Here is a 22063-nt window from a genome sequence, read left to right as displayed (position 1 = left end):
TGCCCAGCATACCAACAATAGTTAGCACCCGACACCACACCTACTCCTCGTGATCACCGCCACCGCAAAGAGGCAACACTCGAGCGGCAGCATCACGACGATCATCGAGGATCATCGCACACAGGAGCACGGAGAGTCCCAACAATGCCGCCAGCCCTCCGCACACCAGGATCACGTACCAGCCCGGCACTGCCCCCCCCCCCCCATTAGAGCCTCGTCTCGAGCTTCTATAAGTGGAAATGGAGGAGGGAGAAGGAGAAGGAGAAGCGAGACCAGGTGTGAGGAAGAAGAAAGAAGCACCTCGGCCGTTTTATAGCTCTAGCTCAGTGTACGGTGGGAGAAGTCCACCAGCGCCGCTCGTCACCCGATCGCCAGTGTTCGGAGGCGAATCCGCGAGCAGTGCTGACAGCACGCTGGCCCGCGAGGTGAGTGCATGCTGCACCGGCAGCTAGCACGCCGCGCACTACCGCAGGTACGGCCTAGATGCCCTACGCGCTAGACGTCACCGGTGGAGAAAGCGCGGGAAAGCGCGCGGGAGAGAGGAAGAAGAGAGAGTCAGAGGAAGAAGAAGAGGCTGACAGTGGGCCCCGGGTCCACCTGTCAGCCAGAGAGAGCACTGTGCTCTCGGGTACGACCGGCGTATTTTAAATTTAGAATTTATTCTAAATTTACTGTATCCAACATAGAAATCTCTCGTTTTCCCCTAACCGTAGATTTTTCCACGCAGCGCCAGTGTTCCACACTGTGGTTTTACACCACTTATTGCCCCCTCACTGTAGCCACATTTTATTGCTTATATTTTCTTAAAGCAGCTTTTAGCAAATCTCGAGGACGAGATTTTTCTTAAGGGGGGTAGTGTTGTGACACCCCAAAATTTTGACCATGTTTTACTAATTAAAATTTTGCCAGGGAATTTAAAAATTTTATTTTTTGGTTTTTCCTTTTATTTCAGAGCCATTCTTTCCTTTGTTATCATGGAGTTTTTACCCCAAGTGAAATCTTTCCAGATATATTGTTGGACTTGTCTTTCCCCTCAAGAAGAACATTTCTATTAAAAGTGGATTTAATTGCATAATTATTTCTCTCTGAGTTTTATTCCTTAAAGTGAGTTTTCTTTGGTTTTAGGGCCCCATTTGCACTGCAACCCTTTTATAAATTCATCTAAAATTCCAACCAAAATTTGGAGGTGTCATGTGATGTTTTTAAATCACTTTTATGCAAAAACATATTTCATTCATTGGATATTTAAAGCTCTACACCAGGTTTTCAAATCTGGTCTAGTGGGCAATTTTGAACTACAACCTATTTAAATATTTATTTAAAGCTTCCGCTAAAATTATGGGATGTTAATAGAAGTATATTATTCAACTTTGTGCAAAAACCCAGTAATGTTCCTTGAAAAATTTGAGTGAAACAACCTCTTTTTCATTCTGGTCCAACCTGGTGATTTCTACAGCAACCCTAATTATTTTTCCTCTAGTGACCATGTGCTTTCTCCTGCTTATAGACCATCTTACAAAACCCTTAAGTCCAGAAGAGTGGACCCATTGGAGGATTTTTAGTGCATGCAACCATGCCTTTTCCTTTCTGTCCAAAACTGAAGTTTTGCAAAACTTGCACTAACAAGTTTTTGATTTTGTCAAAAATCACCAGGTTATCATGGTCAGCCCCGGAACCTACGCAACGGAGATAGCAGCCTCGCGAAGATAGGAGTTATCATGGTCAGCTGTTCCTGAGGGAAATGGAGTCCCATAGATGCTGGTGATCCGCAAATCGCTTTCGCCTTCAACCACTAGCAAACCATTCGTTGTACTCATAGGCCAGAATGGTCTTGTACTACATATTTTGTATTTTGCTTGGAGTTTCTGTAACAAGTTGGTGTCTCATCAGCTAACAGTAATCCTGGGGCTGGTGAGCACGAGGGCCGATTTTGGGAAATTAATATCCCGAAAATACGGTCCTGACAGCCGTGAATCTCCTGGAATGTTAAACTATAATTTGGATATCATTTGTGCAGTTCAACTAAGATCAAGCGTGAAATGTATATCTCTGTTGGCACAAAAAAAGGTGGAAAGGAGGGTGACTAACAAGTGATGAAACATGCATCAAATTAAAAAAGCATGTTCCTTATCTGAATGGCAATCGTACAAGGACAATAGAAATTTCTAGTAGCATATCTAGATATTAGTGTGGGCATTAGGATTAACTATGACAACCATTAAATACAACATTACTTTAATGGTGTCATTGCTTCATTTTACCAGCAACATTACATTAACAGCTGCTACAGAGTCGGTATTTGGGCACGAGAGAGTAGGCGGACCAGGACATTTGCATCTCTAACGAAAAGAAGAACTTATCTTAATGGGAAATGTAGTAGGACATGAAAAAAGTGCCATTGATTCATATTTCTGGAGGCATTACATTGAAAAACATTGGTTTAACGTGTCCTTACTTTTAACAGTGCGACTGCTTCATTTTACTAGTGGCATTACATAAGAGAGGCTCAGGGCAACAAACATCAGAAGACGATATCGGGTTGGTCCCGTTTTTGTTCGGTATATAACCACCTTTTACTGTGTGAGGCTAGAAAGTCTAGTGCTGGACTTACTTTGTTGACTTGTCCCCTAGTCCCCACTTTCTTTCCTTTTTCAACCAATAGATCGGGTTTTTATTGAGTTTGTACAGTGTTCCCTTTATTTCCCTATTAGACCTAGAGACCAGTTGGATAGCCAGTCTCTGCTACTTTTTGCCCCCATTATTGCCTCTTTCGACCAAGTCCTAGATTCAGGTAATAAATCTTCCCCACCCCCACCCCTTTCTTCCTTGTTTGAACCAAGTAGTACTAGATTCAAGTGCATGAACTAGTTTTACCTCTTAACAGTAAAAAAATATGTGGTTTTCAAACAGTCGATCGATCCTATCTACGAGGGGGCCTGAGAAATAGTAAAAGATACAAATGCAGCGACTTCAGGATCTCGGGAAGTAGAGCAAGGCCGGTTTTCGAAGGAAGTTATACCTGAGGGTCGCTGGGATATCGCTAGGTGGGCAGCGGGAGGCTGGATCTGCCCACACTATGGCAGCGAGGAAGAAGGGGTGTGAGGCCGTCCCTCGCTAGCGATGCTTGGGAGAGAACGGCAAGGCACGCTGATCGGGACGCGCTTATAGTGGGTAAGAGCCGTCGCCAAGGACGACCGTGTGAACGTTGCACCTTCTCACTTTAGTAGAAAACAGGGCTTTGGTTCGGGCAGGGCAAGCCCATTAGTCCCGGTTCAGTCACGAACCGAGACCCATGGGGGCATTCGTCCCGGTTCTTTAGCCCAGGGGGCCGGCCGGGGCCTCGTGCGCATTGGTCTCGGTTCGTACGGACCCATTTGTCCTGGTTCTAGGCACGAACCGGGCCAATGGGCCTCGCTCCTAGCCCACAAACATTGGTCCCGGTTCTTGGCTCGAACTGGGACAGAAGGCTGGGCTTTAGTCCCGGTTCCAGCCACGAACCATGACAAATGAGTTGCCTATATATACCCCGTTGCCGCAGCAGAGCACTCCTCGGTGCTCTATTTTTTCTGGCCGGTGAGGAGAGGGCATTTGGGTGCTCTAGCTCACCTCCTATGCACCTGAGGTGTTAGATGAAATGCCCGAGCCATGCTAGTTAAGCTTTCTCCTCTCGAAGATCGACCTCCAAGCTCCATTTTCCCCGAGATTTGTCTAGGTTTAGCGGTCCGTCACGTCCCGTCCCCGTCTTCACCGCTGTCGATCGCCCATGCCGATCTCGTCGCCTGCACCACCGTGGTGAGCCTCTTGTTCTTATCTTCTTCTGAAAGAAAAAATTCTAACTTTAGATAGATACTTGTCTAATTTTCTTACTTTTATTATTGCTTGTTATTATATAGTGGATGGTTTTGGTATCCACCCCCGTCGGCCCTTGTCCTGGCTATGATTCGGATGTGGTATATATTATCTTTTATAACTGTTTGGTTCATTTATTGTTTATTACAATTATGCCCATCAAGTTGACATATATTTTATTTATGTAGGAGGTAGTTGAACCGGAAATTCCAACCGACCATATTGTCGAGAGGTTAAATTTAGTTGAAGAAGAAAACGATTACTTGAAGGAAAAAATAAAAAAAAAATTGAGGAGGAGAAGATGATATTGGAGTTGCATGTTGCGGATGTCGTCGATGATCACAAGATCAAGATGGATGCAATGCGGTTGAAGATTAGAAAATATGCCATTCATACCGAGGCTTGGTATCATTATGCCGTTGGATCAAGTTTTACCTTGGTTGTGATTATGATAGTATTTGTTGTTGCATTGAAAGGTTTTACATAGTTCCAATGTATGGTTTAACTAGATACTCTGGAGAGCTATATGTTATTCAATGAGAACTATGTATGTATTTTGTTTTTAATGTGACACTACAGGAATCAGCTAATTTGCCGTCCGCCAAGGCGGACGGCAAAGGCACGGACGGCGGACGGCAAAATGCACCGGCAAAGAAAGGATCGGTAAAGAGCTTCTTTGCCGTCTGCTTTCGGAAGCGGATGGCAAAGGGGCCTTTGCCATCCGCGGCGGACAGCAAAGAAACCCGACGGCAATAAATTCACCGTTAGACCGTTGGCTGGCTAACGGCAGTGTTTGCCATCCGCGGCCGACGGCAAATATCATCAGCCCTTTGCCGTCTGCCTGATGACGTCAGTTGGACGTCACTTTCCAGCAAGTCTTTGCCGTCCACCGCTGTAGCCAAAGGCTTTGTCGTCCACCACTGTGGGCAAATTAGCCAAATGGGTCAGCTCCCAGAAGCACAGTTGGCTGCCACGTGGCTTCTTGCCGTCTGTCGCGGACGACAAATAGCCCATTGCTGTCGGTGGATGACGGCAAAGAGCCTGCATTGGCTCTTTTTTCTGTTTTTTTAAATCCAACAATTTTCATAGCAAATATATATGACATATATAGATACATTTCACAGGGTTATTTCACAGCAAACATATGACATATCCAGCACATAAGTTTCATCGTACATACATATATAGTTCCATCCATTCATACATAGCAAGTTGCACATACACATTGTTCCATCATAGCAAGCTAAGAATACTAGAAGAGAATGAAAGAAAAAACAAGCACTCCATCATAGCAAGCTAGCTTCCGTGAAGTGAATGAGACCTGCAAAATGGAAAATAAGAAAGTTAGAAAAAGGTGACTAGAAGAAGAAGTATATGTCATTTATGAGCTAACTTAGGTGAAATGGATCATTTATGAGCTAACTAAGGTGAAATGGATCATTTATGAGCTAACTAAGGTGAAATGGATCATTTTAGAGCTAACCTAGGTGAAATGGATCGTTTATGAGCTAACTAAGGTGAAGTGGATCATTTTAGAGCTAACTTAGCTGAAATGGATCATTTATGAGCTAACTAAGGTGAAATGGATCGTTTATGAGCTAACTAAGGTGAAATGGATCGTTTATGAGCTAACTAAGGTGAAATGGATCATTTTAGAGCTAACCTAGTTGAAATGGATCGTTTATGAGCTAACTTAGCTGAAATGGATCATTTATGAGCTAACTTAGGTGAAATGGATCGTTTATGAGCTAACTAAGGTGAAATGGATCGTTTATGAGCTAACTAAGGTGAAATGGATCGTTTATGAGCTAACTAAGGTGAAATGGATCATTTATGAGCTAACTTAGTTGAAATGGATCGTTTATGAGCTAAGCTAGGTAAGATGCATCATTTTAGAGCTAACCTAGGTAAGATGGGTCATTTTGGAGCTAACCTAGGTAAAATGGGTCATTTTAGAGCTAACTTGGGTAAAATGGATCGTTTATGAGCTAACTAAGCTAATTATGCCATTTTTGTCATAAGTAATATAAGTTCGGTAAAATGGATGGTTTTGGAGGTCAGTTAGCTTATTAAGTCATTTTGCAGGAAATAAAGCTAAGTCTAGGTCTTTATGCATTTGTTAAGCAAAACACTAGAGAAACTTACCGTGATCATGGAGGTGTAGGAGCGGGCTACTAATAATCTCGATCACTATCATCAATAAATGCATAATCATCATCATCACTATCATCAATGACGTGCTCATAGGGTTCAGCGGCATCAAAATGTGGAAGACCACCTTGACGTAATCGGTCAAGCATTGACAGGTCATCCACAGCAGTAACCTCTTCTTGTTCCGGCTCTTCTTGTTCCTCCTCTGGGGTGATGACAGATTCACTATCGCTGTCTAATTCAATGTTTTGGGGTGAAGTATATCAGTTCTTGAAACGTTTTTTTGGAAAGACGTGTCTCTTGGAAGAATTCTCCTTCATATGTGTCTGGGATAATGTGAGGTTCATAATCCTCTTTCCTTGGGGGAGATAGTCTAGCACGTGGCGGCACTTCATAAACGACATCCCAGCCTTTCAGATTTGGATTAGTTTGGTAGGCCCACGGTAGATAGAATACTTGGGTCGCCTGTTGAGCCGTAATATAGACACCAGGAACATCTAAATGGGTGCTTTGTTTGATTTCAACTAGCCCTATATGTTCATGAGTCCTTCTAGTTTCCTTCGGCTGAAACCAATAACATTTGGGGAGTACAACATTCGGTGGGTTGTCACCATAGAATAGAAGTTCATAAATTGCTTCAACTCTCCCATAATACTCAGTACCTCCTTCGCCGATAGCAGATACACAACAATTTGTAGACTTTCGGTCGGCCATAGATAGCTCTTTGCCATAGGTACGAAAGCGATACCCGTTGATGTCGTATTTTTGAAATGAACGGACCTTATAGTCAAAACTATTAGCGACTTGTCTCAATTCGGCGTCCATAGACTCTGAATTAGCCTGCAAGTTTAATACGAAAGGATTGTTGCATTAGGCAGAAATTAGCGAATGAAATGAAATGGTCTAATAGAAATTACTGTTTGTTTGAACCAAGAGATGAAACCGGGATAGCCGCCTCCTTGCTTTGCGAGAAGCTCATACTCTTCGACAGAATCATTTTGGATTACCGCTCCATACGAGAATATGGCGACGTATCGACTATGAAATATCCAGGAATAAGAGTAGTTCAAAGGAAATAGAAGTTGCGAAACAATGTACTGAGAACTTACTCGACGTATGTCCGCACTTCTGTCAGGTTGTTGAAGATATACAACGTAATGGTCCGCCATTCTTCGTTATCCAAAGATACTGGTATAGAACCACTGGCTGGTGCGAGATTCCCTTTGAATAGGCTGAGGTTGGATCCACCCTTTTGAGGTTCGTCAGCATTGTACCGAGGCTTTGGATTATGCAAATGATGATTTTTGGCTTCGTAGTGTGCTGTCACGAAGTTTGTCGCCTCCTCAGTGATGACTGCCTCAGCCATCGATGATTCAATTCTACGTTTATTTTTGCATTTTGCCAAAGCGTCTTCTGCATCCTCTCAGTTGGGTAGCACCAACAATTTTGCACGCCCCCCCCCCCCCAATCTTGCCTCGATCGGGAGATGCAAAATCAAATGCTGCATTGGATTAAAGAAGCCCGGTGGAAAGATCTTTTCATACTTGCAGATCAACTCCGGCTCTAACTCTTCCATTTCTTCTAGCACGCCAGGCGATAGTTCTTTCGCACAAAGAACACGGAAGAAATAGCTGAGTTCTGCAAGTACTAGCCATTCATCCTCAGGGATGAAGCCACGCAACATCACCGTCATTACCCGCTCAATCCATATGTGCCAATCATGACTATTGAGACTAAATATCTTCAATTTATCAAGATTCGCTCCCCTCTTTAGATTCGCTGCATACCCATCGGGGAACAACAACTGCTGTTGCACCCACAAGATAATTTTCCTCATAGCTGGCCTTCCAAGATTGAACCATGCCTTTGGCTTCGTCCATTTCTGCTTTACTTTTGGTTCTTTCATGTTTTGTAATGGCCTATCACATAGCGCCTCCAGATCGACTCTAGCCATATTATTATCCTTTGACTTCCCATCTATGCCGAACAATGTACCAAAAAGTGCATCGGCGATATTCTTCTCAGTGTGCATACGTCGATGTTGTGTGGGCAAAGGAGGTCTTTGAAGTAAGGCAGATCCCATAAGCATGTCTTGTGAGTCCAGGCGTGTTTAGAATTATACCCCTTGAAGTACCCTGGACGCTCTGGATCTGGCTCGAGAGCGTTTAACTGATGCAGGGTCTGTTGGCCTGTCAACACAGGTGGTGCAGAGTTTTTGACAACTCTACCTCTGATGAAGTTCTTCTTGTCTTTCCTGAACTTATGGCCAGGATCCAGGAACTGTCTATGCATGTCAAAGCAAGAAAACTTGCGACCGGCCTGAAGCCAACGAAACTCAAGAGCTCCCTTGCATGTGGGGCACAGGAACCTTCCATGCACACACCAGCCAACGAATAGCGCATGCGCCGACAAGTCATGCGTCGAGTACATGTACCAGACACGCATTGTGAAGTTCCGTTTGCTATAGGCGTCGTATGTCTTGAACCCATTATCCCAGGCTTCTTGCAATTCGTCCTTAAGCGGCTGCATGTACACATTCATATTTTTCCCCGGATAGTTGGGCCCTATTATTATCAACGTCAGGAAAATGTTCTTTCTTTGCATAATCTGTCTGGGGGGAGATAGAGTGGAAATATAAATACGGGCCATCGACTGTATTGGGTTGCCGTCAGACCAAACACACTGAACCCATCCGTGCTTACGCCGACTCTAGGATGCCTCGGATCTGCCGCTTTGTCATCATGTAATTCATCAAACTTCTTCACGCAACACCATCTGATGTGTGTACCATCATCAGATTCCCATCTGCATCTAGTTCGGTTTATTTGCCTGTTTTGTGCCATGTCATTTGTCTGGCCGTCTCTTCAACCATGAAAAGACATTGAAGTCTTGGTACGATTGGCATATACCGAAGAACACTAACGGGGATTTTGGTCTGCGTCTTCTCACCCATAAAGTTGTCTACCACAACATACCTGGAAGACTTGCAAATGGGACAATAGTTCAAGTCCGCATATTCAAGTATAAATAAGGCACATCCTTTCTCACATGCATGTATCTTCCCATAGGGCATCTTCAGTGCACGGAGAATTTTGTCCGACTGGTACAGGTTTGCACACATTACATGGCTTTTGGGTAGAAAGCGTCCAAATACTGTCATAATTGCGTCGTAGCATTCTCTGCCCAAGTTGAACTGAGTCTTCAGAGCCATTACTTGTGAGATGGCATCCAATTGACAAAGCTCAGTGTGCTCGTGGAGCGGACGTATTGAAGACTCCAACATTTCATTGAAGGCCTTTGCAGATTCCTTCATCTCCTCGTCCGAATCCCGAGCATCATCCAAGTCTTGCACCATGTTTTCCATAGCGGTACCATGCTCATCGGTCATTTCATTGAAGGCCTTTGCAGAGGCCTTGAAGGACGAACCACCTCAGCTCATTCACGTTGGGCAGACTCACCATGAAATGTCCACACCGTATAATTAGGCGTAAAACCACTTTTCTGTAGGTGTTTGCCCATTTTAGCCTCTGTCCTCTTTTCCCAATTGTCGCACCGGGAACAGGGCACCAGGTTTTCCTTTGGCCATTTGCAAATGCGGCTTGCACAAACGCCTTGGTTCTTGTGAATCATTCAGTGCTTCATTTGTTCTGACAAATGTGACCGGTGTACATCCACGCACAATAACTCATTTTGACTTTCAAAGCTACTGACACACAACAAATATATATATATATATATATATATTAGGACTGGCCTATTTTGTTACCCTTAACAAAATATTATTCTGTTACCCTCGGGCCCTGTATAGAGGCGCGTCCATTTTCTTCCTCCTGCGGCCGCCCGAACCCACCTCCGCCCAGCGCGCCGCCCCGAACCCACCTCCACCCAGCGCGCCGCCGCCCGGATCCCACCGCCACCCTGCGTGCCGCTGGCCCTATCCTCCTCCTCCCAGGCACCTCCGCCACCATCCCCCTCCTCCTAGTGTGCCTCCCGTCACCGCCCCCCGCCCCCAACTTGCCCTCGTGCAAGCCACCGCTGGCCACCTTCCTCCGGTGAGCAACCGCCATCCGCCTTCCTCGCGCGAGGCATAGCCGGTCGCCTTCCTCCGGCGAGCAACCGCCAACCGCCTTCCTCCCGCGAGCCACTGTCGGCCGCCTTCCTCCGCCGCATCTGCCTTGGCGGGCCGTGCCCTGTCTCCGCTATCGCCTCTGGTCACGCACCGCCCCATTCATGGCTAGCTTGCGTATGGAACCTACAAGTTCAACATTTGCACAATATTCAGTTCTTGTAGTACAAATGTCTCCCTCCCCGCACGCCATCCTCGGCACCCCTCACTCGCGCCACGGCCGCAGCTTCACTCCCGTGCGCCACCCTCGGCTGTCGCGCCATGGCCTGCGCTCAGCGGCTGCGGGTGGAGCCGCTGGGTCGAGGAACTTTGCCTCGACAGTACAACAGCACACTCTGTTGTATGTCGCGATAAGAGCTGCGCACAGGCCACCCCGTGTCCGCCCTCGATCCGTCTTAGTCATCTCCCTCTCATCCTCTCTCTATCTCTGGTCTGCGTTTGTGTGTGCAGGGAGTGGGAGGAGATAGAGCAGGGGAGTGGGAGGCCCTTCCATGGCAAATCCGTCGGCATCTTCCATGGAGATTGCGACCTCTCTTGATTTTTGCTTGATGATTTCTCCTCTGGATCTGTAGACTGTAGTTCCTGCATAGCGGTGTCCTTTTTTCTAGTGTTCCACTTTCGATGTTGATGCATGTGTTTAATAACCCCACTGATACGAATTCTGAAAACAAGCTTCAGTACAAGAAAAATCGGTCCTTCAGTTCAATTCTGAATTATAAGTGTGTAAACACATCCTGCTTAGACAGTAACTAATTAACTATGATAACCATGTTCAGACTTCTACAAATCCCAAAACTATGCAGAGTTAGGATTGTTACTACCTTGTTTCTTACTATTGATTCATTTTTTATGAGAAGGTATTAATATGGTACATGTAGTTGGACATCTCAATGTAATGTAATGTGTTTTTTTGCATATTACCTTGAAATTATGTTAGCAATTCTGAATTGCGATTGTGCTTGAAACTGAAAATAATTCTGTAACTTCTCAAACCTCGTGGACTTGATGCTTAAAATACTTTCAGAACGAATTGATTCTTGTTTCTTTCATGATCAGTTCAGCAAAAAAAAAGTTCAGTCCAATTTCAAATTCTCATTTGAGTTTAGTCAAAGTTTCTCATTTTAGTTCAGTACAATATCCAAGTTTATTTCAGTTCAATTCTTATTTTAGTTTTAGTTCATTTCAATTCTTATTTTAGTCAATCTGTAGTCTATGGATTTTATTTGGCCTAGATTGCTAGATGTACTAACTTGTTGTGCCAAGGCAATCTAAAACATTAAGTGTTGCTACTGTAATTTGTTCATTGTTTCACGCCTTCCCGTAGATGCACGCCGCCCTGAGACGCGCGCCCACCGCCTCCCCGTCGATGTGCGCCGCCATGCCTTCCTACAGACGCGCGCCGCTCCGCTGCCTCAGCGACCATATCGTTCAAACTCAGCCACCTAGGCCGTTCAGTTGGCGGCGTTCCTACAGCTGCAGATGTGGTGCTGACAGTAGTAGGCACTGGTTGTGTTGGATAAAATGCCTAGGAGCTCCCATGATTTATACATGGAACCTAGATGATTCCGTTTCTTCATTCCCCCAAGTGCTTCAATGCTGGCTCCTTCTTGGCTGGCTCGATCGCTGCTGGGTTAGGTGGGCGTAGGTGTGGGTTTACATGGAAGCTGGCACCGCTCTTGTGTTATTTTCTCTAGCGATTGAGAAATTGATACACTCTTTTTAATGCGTAATTTTATCTGCTCACAACCTGTTTGTATTAAAAGCCAAATAGCTTGAGAATAGAAACCTGTTCGAGCTTAGCTGAGAGGATTTTGAATCGTTGTGTGAGGAAGTGTGGACATGGCCTTGAGATAATGCATGCTGCTTTATTCATAAAGAGATGGTGCCGTTGATTTTATTCAAAGGAAACTGAACCAAAACAGTGCTTGCTACTAGTGTTTGGAAATTATAATTACTAGAACTCTTATTTCTTACCCTTTTAATTGTTGGCTAATTCTTGTAAAAAGTAGTGGTTAATCTTGCTAATTACTTTGATGTGATGCCTAGGTGGTCAGTCCAGCTCCTGCAACCAACACAGGTCGTTACCCCCTTTGCCACAATGGCAGGAGCACAAATACCAGTGTGGCCGTCCTCAACCAGTTCCTTCACGCAGCCTCCGCGCAAGCCCTGCTCATGTATGCTTACACCAAAAGTACAACTCTTGTTACTCTCCTCGTACTTGCTCTTGCTTATTTTCTAATCAATAATTCCTATTGCTTCCTCTTGGGGAAAGGGATCCCATGTTGAATCTGTCTTGGTGCTCACCCGCTGTTTATATTCATCACCATAGTGTACGAAACATATGAAAACCATTCTGGCTTCGGGAGAAAATATAACCAGTACATGTGCAATTGCGTGAGAAGTTCCCTTATGAAAGTTCCTTGTAAACAAACCACATGAAAGTTCGTCAAGAAAAACTTTGTAAGTTCAAAATGGCTATAGGAAAACTTCGTAGGTTCAGATGGGTATAGAAAACTTTGTAAGTTCAAAATGGGCACGCCTAATAGTGCATGAATAAAAAATTTAAACCCAACAAAGTCCATGTTGGTCGGTCTACAGTGTGTTGTCAAGAAGGTTGTTGGCCTTGGAGGCCGACACTGGCTGATCATCTACCTTCCAATTATATTAGGCATATACCACTGAAACTGCAGGTCGCGGCCTCCTCCCACCTAGGTGGTGCCCTCCTCCCGCATAGCCTATTAGTTGGCGTACCGTGACCCCTCCTCATATTTTTGGTATGAATTTGATGAATCTTCTTGATGCTCTGTTCTTATTCATCTAGAGATTCCTCCTCGTATTGATTGTTTGTATTGCTCTGTTCTTGTAATTTTGTAAATTAGAAAACAGTAGTCAGTATTTTTTTATAAAAAGGTCACCGGATAAAAAAAATGCAACAGTAGTTGAACACAATATCAAGGAGGGTGTGAGTTGGGTATGGTTACAGATGAAAGATATGTGTCAAAAAGTTCACTTCGTCTACATACGTAAGTTCAAAAAATTGTCATAGAGCTAGTTCAAAAGATTGTCAAAAGGCAAAATGGTTGTGCTAGTTCAATTTTTTCAGTCCATCTTCTGTATGCTATTCAGTACATCTAATTCCAAATCGTAAGTACAATTGCCTTCATGTTTTCCATCTTCATATAACACAAAATAGGCACTCGAGGATAAGGTGAGAATATATACTAATGAAATGCTTGGTGGCGTTGTCCATGTTTTGAATTTAAACCACTAGCTTTTTTATACACGAGGGCCTGTCCTGGGAGAGCCCTATATTGCCATGAGCACTACTGCTACAAACATTAATCCCCCATTGTCCGGCTCTATATTTTATCCTCGGTTCTTAGAAAAGCATGGAAACAGTTCTCTGTGTGTTAGAGTATCAGTTCATGTGCAGAAGAACATGTTACCTATATGAAAAAGACAACACTATACGAAGAGTAAATAGCATCAGTGAGTTCTAGTACCTATATTGCAAAAGTTCATTGACAAAAAAAAATCAGTACAGTATGGTGCTTCAGTTCACTGATGCCATTTGCTTCATAGTTTCTCTGTTGTTTCAACTTTTATTTTACCCTTTTCGTCTGTAAATTCTGCATCTTTTTTTGTTTACAGATTATACACTATACACATGATACTTTTACTGGGACCAGAGTATTACTTCCAGGCAAGTTCAAAATAAAACCCGCCACTCCTCATTCTATGAATGTGCATTTGTGTGTCATGGCATCTTGTCTCTGTGTTGCATCATGTAGGATCCAAAAGGTGAAAAGATCCCTGCAGATATCTGCAGTCTCTCAAGTTTATTTCATTCTGATTCGTCCAGGAAGCATGACAAGCACCACAAAAGGGCTCTCCCTCCCTTGGCTCCTTGCATTCCCTTCTCCTTGCAGACCAGGCCGGGCGCTGGGAGCCTCACCGGAGATTGTCGAGGCGCCATGAGAATGGATGATTTATCTCGCGTATGCAGCTCACAAATCATATGATGTGTACAAAAAAAAGAAACAAACACTATGCATCGGAGTGCATGATGTAATTTATCATCAGTTCGTAAAGTAAGCACAAATACAGTTTCATGTGTGTTATAGAAAAATACAGTTTCATGCAATGAGCCCGTCCCCAGCGTCGCCAGCCTCCTGTCCATCCCTCCCGCTTCCGCATGCACCCACCGCCGCCACGACCACGTCTCCACCCTCCCCACGCCCGCCACCGCTGCGACCACCCCTCCCCCTCATGATTTCTCGTTGATATCGCTGTATTCGTGCTTGTTACGTTTGTTGCCTGATGGAAGTTCTGCAACTGTCAGTCCAGATGGAAGAAGGAGATCCGTCCAAAGTGTGAGTTTTGCGACGTCGACGTGCAAGTTCTACAATTTATCCGTCCAGATGGGAGAAGGAAATCAGTCCAACCGACTCATCTGAAGCGACATATGCAGAGCCATTCGCCCGAGGTATCGGAATAATTCTATATTTTTTGTGTTCATTAGATTTCTAGATTGTTAGCGCAAGTGATGCGTTCTGTTTTTGCCTGTTCAGTCCAAGTGGGAGAGCAAAAGTAAGCACTGTCTGCTTAGAAGTTGTGTTTGAAACCCATTTTTAATAGTGAAACAAGTAAATCAGTGTGGTAATGCTTTATTGTTATAGTTCTTATTTTCTTGCAGGGTGCATAAAAAAGGCAGATTCACAAATTCATCTTCTATATGCTTTTTAGTTCGTCGACTTCCCATTGGTAAGTCCAATTTATTTAGTGTTTCAATCTTCTTCCTATACCACTTGTGCTTGATAATGATGTTGTACACAAAATGGCTTATGAGATATCTGGATAATGTGTATACTAATGATTTTTGGTTAATATTTTGTATGATTCATTTGGCAAAGAAGATTCTTCTTCTTTGTGGAGCTTTATACAACACTTCTGTCATCATAGCCTTTTCATGTCTGTACATCTACATGAAAATGTTCGCCTACAAACTAGGGTTCACTTGGGTTAAAAAAAGTATATTTTACACACACACAATGCTTGAAGTTCGATTACTAATGCTTAGTAAGTACACTCTGTTTTGGGGAGTGCACATCTTGCTTAGAAAACATGGGTAAGTTCATGAAGAGAAAAAAAATCATACGTTCAAAAATCTAGGAAAGCGGTAATCCGTAGGCACATGCTGCACTGCTGATGCATACATGCCTGCTTCTACCCGCAGTTTTACTAGTTGTTTGTTGAACATTCCACTATGTGTTTTTAGATGATAAGTGCCAGTGCCATGGTTGATGGTGGTATACATAAAAATAATGAATTGTTGCAGTGTAGCTAAACTAGAGCATCGCAGGCTAATTAATTGTAGTTTCTTGTTGCGCAATGACAGTTTGTGTGCACCATGTTTGTAAGAATGTTATTGCTGGATGGCCACAAAAAATAGAGCTTAATTAGTCTCTCCAATATGATGGTTGTCTGGAGAATTCTTTTTTCTTGTCCATAGAAAGATATATCTATACTATGTGTATCAGTTCATGATATAAGTTTTCATCAGTTCATAATTCTATCTTCTTATGGTAGATAAATATACTAGTTTGGATCTTCATTAGTTTCAGTCACCCCGCAACCCAGCCGGCAACTCCGCCATCTCCCCGTGCCGGATCGAGCTCCAGATCAATGCCCCCATCTACACTTGTATGTTTTTTTCATATCACACTGTAGTTAGTTTTTCAGTACACATTGTCAGTTTTTTTTTCAGTTCAATGGATTCCAAAAAGAAACAACCGCAGCTGGGTGCGAATTCATTAGTTTACATCTCTTCTCACACTTTGCTGCATGGGGCAAAGAGTTGTACTGTGTTGATTCAGCTTCTGTACTTTTTCTAGTTTCAGACATTTGGTACCACTTGTCAACTAGATATGTTAATACATGTGCCAAAAGTGGCTGAGCTGCCTGTCCAAACTAAGTACAGTTTGACAACAAATAACTGCAGTATTTTATCAGTACATGTCCATTAGCAAAAATTCATGTTACAAATGTTTTCATACTTCCATTTTACAAAAAATAGATGGCATTTGTCGCTCCAATTATGGAGAAAATGCAGTGAAATAAATAAAGTGTCCTCTCAAAAGTTCATATATACTTGCAGAAAACATGATGCTCTTTAGGTGCTTGTTGTTAATGCAGAAAACAATTTTCAATACCGAAGAATAACCTTAGCAAGAAGTTCATGTTCAGAAAGTTGGTAGGTTCATACAGAGAAACTTAAACAAATATTATCCATTTTAGTATTGATCTAGTATCATATATGCGTCAGTTCTAAATACTTTGTTCATTGTGATCAGAGATAATACAAAAGGCATATCCTTCAATTCTGCAGATATTTTACAACTTTCCGGCAAGTGTAAAAGTTCATGTTGATTACTCCCGGCAAGTGTAAAAGTTCGCCAATATACAATCTATAAGTTAACTATCCAGTACATTAGTTTAGTAGTTGGTACTAACTACTCCACTTTTTTATTTGATGTACATGTGGTGTCTAGTTTCTTCTGTTAGTTCAATTTCTAAATTTCATCCAGTTCAATTCATATTGTAGCTCCAATTTAGTCCACATGGTTAATTGTTGGCTGGTGTGTGTGCAGGGTATCGTGACATTGAGTAGGCGTGAAGTGTATCACTCCAGCACGCCAAGTTCCATTTCATGTCAACGTCTTCTCCACTGCAATGGAAGCTCCTCCGTTCGAGTTGAGCACTGGTCATCGTCCAAGTTGAGCACTAGGTGCCGTCCAAGTTCAAAGAGGGTTGTATGCAAGTACATAACTTTGTTTTAGTGAGAAAAATGTGGGGTTTTGACAATATTCTGTATGATTCATTTATTCAACCTTAGAACTTGGCGATATTCAGACTATTTTTCTATGATGAAGGCACACATGAAAGTCCTGCGCAATGGTTATCCCCCTAGTGCTTCAAAGATTCTATTTTGTTTCTTCAAATGTGGTGTGCACCTGTTTGATGAGGTAAAAGAAAGTAAAATAGTGAAAATGTCATTAAAGACACTTGGAAGTACAAATGTAGAAAGTAAATAAGTTCTGATTCTTGTCAGGTAGGGAGTTTGGAGAAAAAAACACAAGTTTTTAAAAGAAGAAAATGGTAAAAATGTAAGTCCATTCAACTATATAAACCATAAAGGTACGATGGTGATGACACCGTGAGTAAGGATAAGGATGGGAAAGAAGATTAAAAACTAAAACCAAAAGAACATCAAGTGATTATTTTTTGAGAAGTACAAACTCTCTAGTATTGTAAATACCATCAATTAAAAATTAAAAATTGCATCAGTTCTAACTCAAGGGACAATAAATTTGCAAAAAAGAATTGTAGCAGTGAAAGTTCGGAGGAAAAGCAAATTAATAAATGGAAAAAAATCACAAGTTCACAACTACAAAAGTTGTATGTTCAAACATGACGTCTCAGATAAGTTTGGGAAAAAGCTTATACAAAAGAAAAACCACGAAAATTCAAATGGTAAAAGTTCAAGTCGTAAAACGTGAGAAGTCCAAAAAATCGTTCCAAAAAAATTTGGGTTTAAAAAAAGAAACACACAAAACATTTTCTTTTCGAAAAAATATCATTCAATGCAATGATATAAACCATGCAAGTTCGAGGACTATGAAAACCGTAAACCATTGAAAACTTACGAGGAAAAGCCGTACCAAAAAAGAGAGTAAAATCTAGTCTACGAAAACATGCTCAGTACAAAAGCCATATGGACATCGGTTCAAGTACTATTTTCGGAACCATTCAAAATTACTCTTATGAAAAATACCTCCTCTGTACAAAAACACACAGAGATCAGTACGAGTGCCACCGCGAGCGCCGCCATCATCGCCCGTGCCCCGGCGCCTAACGCTGTGCCTAGGGTGGGGCCTAGGTTGCTGGGAGGGAGGCGGGCGGGTGGAGGGATCTTCCACAAGCAGCTCGGTCGATGGATGGAATGGCTGGCGGAACGGGGAGAGGGCGGGAGGGAGCTCATATTTACTCTTTTAATAAAAACGATCAATTCAACGAAATGATAGCATTAGTACAACTGCTCGAATTTATCAGTTCAACAATAGTAACACGATGGCGGGATGAACTGCTAAAAATAATAATATCCCCTCATAAAAATACAATCAGCCCCCTATGATTTTATGGTCATGTACTTGCAATTGACCCCCCTCATAAAAGTACAATCAGCCCCGTGTACAAATACAACCAGCCCCTGATAAAAAAATGAAACCTCTTTTTTTTAAAAGGAACACATTTCCATTACATTAGAGCATTTGGCATATCGCCAACAACAACATCCAGTACAAAATCTGGGAAGTTGCCAAGCCAAGTCTCAAAGCAAGCATTTTCCATACAGAGACCATGCGCAGCTAAAACATGTACTGCTTTATTACACTCTCTATTACAATGTTCAAAGCTTACAACGATAAGGCCTACGCGCATCTGAAATTTTACATCTTGGAATAAGGATCCCAACTTTGATAAATCATATTCAAGACTAATGATTGCTTGTTTCAACATCATGGAATCCATTTCAAATATTACCTGCTGGCAGCCCATTTCAATCACACATATTCGTAGCCTGTTGCAGGGCAAGCATTTCAGCGTGTACTGGATCAGACACATGCTTTAGCTTACCCGCACCAGCAGCCAACAAAACTCCTTGATCATTTCTAAGCGTGAAACCCCAGCCGCCTACATCTGATGCCTCGATGAAAGCCCCATCAATATTAATCTTCAGGTTCCCCATTGGAGGTGGTTTCCATTTCTGCATTTTCCTGGTGCTCTTCTCTTTCCCTTGAGTCTTGGCCTTCATACTGTTAAAAAGATGATAATCATCTAAAGATGAAACTTCCCATATGGATCTAATTTTGTCACCTTCACTAGCTTTATTTCTCTCTTTCCACCACAGCCACACTAGTGAAACGGAAGGGAGCGTGGCCTTGCAGACTGCATAGCAGATCACGGAGAGAAGGAAAAGGAGATTGAGCCAGTAGTGTGAGGTGGACGGCACGACGCGGAGCTCTTTCTCGGCTGAACTAAACTTTAAACAACTTGTAGAACCTATAAACAACAAACAAACTGAATAACAAACAACTTAAATTGAATCATAGTAAAAGCAATGAGAAGGCGTCCACAACGAGCTATGAAATGCAACCACATACACAGTAGACCAACAAACTGAAATGGAACAACAAATTAATTGAACTATAAGCAGCAAGTGACGATGATCCGTGCCTCGACGGAGTGGAGGCCAGGAACAGAGGGTCCATGACATGTTGTCCATGGCAAGGGTGAACTTCACACAAAATTGCATAACCAAAAACATCGCTAGCTAGCGACGGGCACAAAAGAAAGAGGTCGAGACAAGGAGCTGTACCTCTTGTGAAGGAAGCTTGCTCAAACTCAACCTTCTCATTGTTAAATCTTTCACTCTATTGTAGGCAAATCTCAGCTTTCTTGTTTGAGTTTCCCAACTGATTTTGTCTTCTAGACAACCTCTTCCTGAATAACAAAGTTAACACCTTGGTAAATTCGGACACTCTGTCTACAATATAGGCTTAATCAAGTACAACCATATCCTGACAAATAATTTATCACACAATCATGGCTATGTATGTACTTAAAAATAGTACTGTATGAGTAGCTCCAGAAGATGCACACAAACATCGCAAGTGAGGTCCCAGCAAACTCATGCCCAGCATATGCCACGATGTCCATCAATGATGATTCACCACTTCCTAGTGAATAAAATAGAGCTTCAATGAGAATGACTTACATAAAGCAACCAAGTAACCCTCTTGTGAACTATATAGCTAGAGCCCGGGGTAAACCTGCATTCTGGAATAATGTTATTATTCAGACAAGCAAGATTGAAGCAAGAATATCCTGAACTATCACTAACAGAATTCTATCAGCATTAAGGAGTATACATTTCAACCTTTCTCTAGCATCTGCATTTTTTCTTATTTAAACTCTCAAACAGAACTTCTTGAGTAACTATAATCAGATGATATATGTATTTCTCCGCCCGTAGAGCCATAGTGCACATTTCTTCTAGATTCCTACAACCACAACAATCAATCGTAACTACGAATGTAGGTGGCAAAAGCTATCAGAGGAATGTAGGTGTTGGCGCCGCACGGGGTGAGGAATGGAAAGAACGGAGCTCCGCCGGCCACCCGGCCACGGGCTCGGAATCGAGAGGCTCCGGGGTCGCGCGCCCATCCAGAACGGAGCTCCGCCGGCCACCCGGCCACGGGTTCAGAATCAGGAGGCTCTGGGGTCGCGCGCCCGGCCAGAACGGAGCTCCGCCGACCACCCGGCCATGGGCTCGAAATCAGGAACCGGGGCCGGCTGCTCCAGTCGCTCGGGAAAGGGGGGAGGAGGAGGAGGAGGAGGAGGAGGGGGAGGAGGGGGAAGGGGAGGTGGGCATACGAGCATGAAGTCGTTCGAGCAGCCGGGGATCTTGGGAGCATCGACGTCCTGGTGGACGATGCCGCCGCCGCTGGCCGCCCCGAGAGCGCCGCCACCGTCGCCCACGCTGGCGCCCATCACCGCGCCTAGGGTGGGGCCTGGGTTGTGGAGGGTGGCGGGCGGGTTGATGGATCGGCCGTGAGAAGCTCGATCAACAGCTGGAGTGGCCGGCGGAACACGGAGAGAGCGGGAGGGAGCTCTTATTTACCCTTTTAATAAAAAAGATCAGTTCAACGAAATGACGTCATCAGTACAACTGCTCAAATTCATCAGTACAAGAAGGGTAACAGAATAATATTCTGTTACGCGTAACAGAATAGCCCGGATGTATATATATATATATAATTCACCATGTATATATTCATCAGTTGATCTAGTTTGTCAATTTTATTACGTCCAAGCAACCTACACTCTAATAGGTAATGATAGGTCCTAATCCCACCAGAGTATGTGTAGATTGGGTTTCTTTTCCCATGCTACGCTCCGGATCCAACGCAAAATTTCGGCAGCACCTCCCCGCTGTTCTCCTGATACACGTCTCTGCAATAAACAGAGAGGATGTGTACCCGAAGAACAACAGGGGAGACACTGACGAAATTTATGTGTCGGATCCGGAGCAAAGCATATGGGAAAACGAACCCAATCTACACATACTCGAGTTGTCCATGGATAGCGTTGGACAATTCGAAAGAATCACGGTTATAAATATGCAAATGCATGCATATTTATATATGTAACCCTTTCGAACGGGAGACGCATAGTGGTTACGCATACTAATGATTGACACCTATAGCTAGCAAGTTTCATCTGCACGAAGACCGGAACAGAGCAAACGAAGGGGGAGGAGGAGATGTCATTTGTGCTCACCAACGAACGCAGGGGCGGAGCTCGTCGAACGCATGGGGAGGTCGTCAAACAACACACCCTCACAGCGACGAAACAATTGCACATTTGAATCCACCCGATAAACACAAATATGTATGATGTTTTGCATAACAAAATCGAAAAATATACGACCTAACTCATAATTCACAAATATATGACCCCGCCGGCCTCTGGAAGGCCAAAGAGCACCTTCTACATATTCTTCTTTTCTTCTTTTCTTCTTCTTCTTCTTCTTCTTCTTCTTCTTCTTCTTCTTCTTCTTCTTCTTCTTCTTCTTCTTCTTCTTCTTCTTCTTCTTCTTCTTCTTCTTCTTCTTCTTCTTCTTCTTCTTCTTCTTCTTCTTCTTCTTCTTCTTCTTCTTCTTCTTCTTCTCCTACACCTACACTTTCTTCTTCTTCTTCTTCTTCTTCTTCTTCTTCTTCTTCTTCTTCTTCTTCTCCCCTCCTCTTCTTCTCCTATACCTACACTTTCTTCTTCTTCTTCTCCCCTCCTCTTCTTCTCCTACACTTTCTTCTTCTT

General features: G+C 43.3%; 1 long non-coding RNA gene across 1 annotated transcript; it reads left to right on the top strand.

Annotated features, from left to right (window-relative positions):
• The first annotated feature begins 10860 nt into the window (after positions 1–10860).
• On the top strand, positions 10861–14087 carry LOC125510547 (uncharacterized). Its single transcript, XR_007284657.2, has 3 exons — positions 10861–12317; positions 13778–13829; positions 13989–14087. It is a non-coding gene; the product is annotated as an uncharacterized LOC125510547 (long non-coding RNA).
• The last annotated feature ends 7976 nt before the right edge of the window (positions 14088–22063 follow it).

This window comes from Triticum urartu, chromosome 5A (genome assembly GCF_056163025.1).
Source record: "Triticum urartu cultivar PI428250 chromosome 5A, HENAU_Tu73, whole genome shotgun sequence".
In the NCBI taxonomy this organism is placed as follows: Eukaryota; Viridiplantae; Streptophyta; class Magnoliopsida; order Poales; family Poaceae; genus Triticum; species Triticum urartu.
The sequence above is the reverse complement of the archived record's forward strand: the minus strand, read 5'-3'. Positions and strand labels throughout refer to the sequence as shown.